A 3900-nucleotide genomic window follows, 5' to 3' on the forward strand; every position below is an offset into this window, starting at 1 on the left:
TATACATTTATGTTAGTATCTGTGAAATGGTTTCACTGTGGTTCAATTAGTTTCATTGCTAATTCTTGTTTAAGATGGCATGATGCTATCATGTGAGTTTTTGGATGGGGGTTCTGGGGTGAGATGGGGACTTGCTTGTTTTGATCTTTTTTGGGGCATGTGGGATTAATGTTGGAAGTAGTGATAATTTTTGGGGTTCATGGGGTTACATGTGGATGTGCTGACTTGACATGGTCTGTTGTGGGATTAGTGGTTTTGGGGAGTGGAGGAGGTGTTATTACTTCAGGTTTTTTAAATTAATTTTGCCATTTCATTATGTTTATCTTTTCATTAAAAAGACAGTGTAATGTAGGTTTTTTTTTTTTATTATTTTAAACTGATTGGATTGGTTGGCAAATTCTGTTATTGATGTCATTGCTGGAAATTTGCTGTTATTTAGACCTTCTTGTTGTGTTGTGTTTTTAAAATTTTCTTTTCCTTTTCAGACTCTGTGTAGGACTTGTTTTTGCAGATTTTTGGAATATTTAATACGTTTTTCCAGACACATTGAAGATGATTTCTAAAAGGTATGTGGTGCATTAACCATTCCTTAAATGTACAGAACACAAAACATAGTGACATATAGGGGGTGCATGCACATAGTGAAATATAGTGGTACACTATAAATATAGGGACGCAGGGTGGTGCATAGACAAAAATAAGGACATGGGAGGACATGCAAGCATAGGGACACAGGAGGACACAATATAAATATAAAAACACATGGGGGCACAGAAACATAGGGGCCCACAGACAAACAAAATAAAAACATAGGTACACAGAGTCACACATATATACAGGGAGACACACAAAGACACTCACAGGGACACATAGAGGCCAATACACACAGGGTTACATAAAGGGGTACGCTTGAAAAGTGGTTCATTTGCATATCAAAATACAGGTAATGTCATAGACACGAGGAAACCTTTTCCTAATTCATGCATTTGCTTGCATATCTGTTAATACAATGTATAGATTATGCTTCATCATTATTTACTCTCTAATTCAATTCAGATATCCGAACTATCTTCTATACTAGATGAATTGTATAGTTTAACTTATCAATCATTTAATTTTTTACAGGCTCAAATCCCATTGGAGGACGCCTATTGGAGACTAACATTTCTTAGCTCTTCGCTTGGTAGTGACTGGCAGGCGGGGACGTCCAAGATATGATATAAAGAGGGAACATATTTCTGCTTTTTCAACTCTTGGTTTTCATTGGCAAACAATTTCTAAATGTTTTGGTATTAGCCGTTGGACTTTGTATCATCATAGCCAAAGAACTGGATTTTGAAGACCCCGATTATCAAATATTTCTGATTCTGAACTTCAAAATCTTATATATGAAATTCTCATCACTACTCCAAAATGCAGGAGAAGTCTATCTAATTGGTAGCTTAAATGCAAGACAAACTCAAGTTTAATGTTTATTGACCTGGTTGGAAGAACAATCAGAAGAAGATCAGCTATCCAGAGAAGAGTTTCTAATGTATTATGTTCTAATCAATTATGGTAAATTTTATATTTTGTAATAAAAAATATAATACTGTATCATTCGCTTAAAAATTGTAAATATATGATATATAAATTATATAATTATACCATGTTCACGGTCTATCCATTGTCTCAATTATTATCTTTGTTGACATGTTTTTCTTTCCTAATATGGTGACAGCACATGAAGAGAGTCCTTACATTTGTGAATTAAATTCATGACACTCAGAGAGGAGGTACACAACCACAAGCTTTCAGCTCCTCTCCTTCCAACTGAAGCTTCCTCCCGGAGCTTAGTTTTGTATTCTGTTGAAGCTCCGTGATTATTTAATTCTTGTTTCCCCCCGAAGGTTTATAGTTTTTTTTATTCACTTTCATGGTGTATACCTGAATAGAGTGTACCTAAATTACCTAAATTATGTGGTTTATGAGGTACCTGTATTTTGATATGCAAATGAACCACTTTTCAAGCGTACCCCTTTATGTAACCCTGTGTGTATTGGCCTCTATGTGTCCCTGTGAGTGTCTTTGTGTGTCTCCCTGTATATATGTGTGACTCTGTGTACCTATGTTTTTATTTTGTTTGTCTGTGGGCCCCTATGTTTCTGTGCCCCCATGTGTTTTTATATTTATATTGTGTCCTCCTGTGTCCCTATGCTTGCATGTCCTCCCATGTCCTTATTTTTGTCTATGCACCACCCTGCGTCCCTATATTTATAGTGTACCACTATATTTCACTATGTGCATGCACCCCCTATATGTCACTATGTTTTGTGTTCTGTACATTTAAGGAATGGTTAATGCACCACATACCTTTTAGAAATCATCTTCAATGTGTCTGGAAAAACGTATTAAATATTCCAAAAATCTGCAAAAACAAGTCCTACACAGAGTCTGAAAAGGAAAAGAAAATTTTAAAAACACAACACAACAAGAAGGTCTAAATAACAGCAAATTTCCAGCAATGACATCAATAACAGAATTTGCCAACCAATCCAATCAGTTTAAAATAATAAAAAAAAAAACCTACATTACACTGTCTTTTTAATGAAAAGATAAACATAATGAAATGGCAAAATTAATTTAAAAAACCTGAAGTAATAACACCTCCTCCACTCCCCAAAACCACTAATCCCACAACAGACCATGTCAAGTCAGCACATCCACATGTAACCCCATGAACCCCAAAAATTATCACTACTTCCAACATTAATCCCACATGCCCCAAAAAAGATCAAAACAAGCAAGTCCCCATCTCACCCCAGAACCCCCATCCAAAAACTCACATGATAGCATCATGCCATCTTAAACAAGAATTAGCAATGAAACTAATTGAACCACAGTGAAACCATTTCACAGATACTAACATAAATGTATATAATACACAATTCAAAATGCAGAAAATGATTAAATTAAACAAAGGGGCTCAAATGTACAAAACCAATGGGAAGAAAAACTTACCCAGTTCAATGGAGAGGCCTACACTGCTTACCAGCAAGCTCAGAATGAGCTCTAGGAGGCGGAGTCAACCTGCCAGGGTCATGATCATGTGACTGATGACCAGTTTCAGTATATATATATACAAATTTCACTCCATCTGTTTCACTATATGATATAAACAAATTTCACTCCATCTGTTTCACTATATGATATAAGTGTTTTTTTCAGTCTATATATATACAAATTTCACTCTATCTGTTTCACTATATGGTATATGAAAAATTTCAGTATATGATATATGCGTTTCACTATATGGTATATGAAAAATTTCAGTATATGATATATGCGTTTCACTATATGATATATACTTTTCAGTATATGATATATGAAAAATTTCACTATATGATATATACGTTTCACTATATGATATATACGTTTCACTATATGATATATGCGTTTCAGTATATGATATATGAGTTTCAGTATATGATACATGCGTTTCACTATATGATATATGTGTTTCAGTATATGATATATGCGTTTCAGTATATGATATATGCGTTTCAGTATATCACATATGCGTTTCAGTATATGATATATGCGTTTCAGTATATGATATATGCGTTTCACTATATGATATATGCGTTTCACTATATGATATACAAGGGAAAAAAACCTGAAATAATGTCCCTAACGGCCCCTCATATATAAGGGCATAACTCAGATGTGCATCAGACCTTACAGTACATATCACTGTGCCTACGTCTATGCACTGTTGGGTGACATTCCAAAATCAGATGACCTGCTACGGTTTGTTTAATAAAATCAGATCCACTTTTATGGCTGCGCATCCTCAGAACTTTTCTCCATGTTTGGTGAGGCTTACTTTGGACCCAGATATTTCATTTGCTGGATCCAGGG

The 3900-nt window shown here is 34.8% G+C and overlaps 1 long non-coding RNA gene across 1 annotated transcript; it reads left to right on the plus strand.

The window, feature by feature from the left end:
- Window positions 1-484: 484 nt before the first annotated feature.
- Window positions 485-1651, plus strand: LOC128497544 (uncharacterized). Its single transcript, XR_008354326.1, has 2 exons — window positions 485-566; window positions 1126-1651. It is a non-coding gene; the product is annotated as an uncharacterized LOC128497544 (long non-coding RNA).
- The last annotated feature ends 2249 nt before the right edge of the window (window positions 1652-3900 follow it).

Source organism: Spea bombifrons, chromosome 5 (assembly GCF_027358695.1).
Source record: "Spea bombifrons isolate aSpeBom1 chromosome 5, aSpeBom1.2.pri, whole genome shotgun sequence".
NCBI lineage: Eukaryota > Metazoa > Chordata > Amphibia > Anura > Pelobatidae > Spea > Spea bombifrons.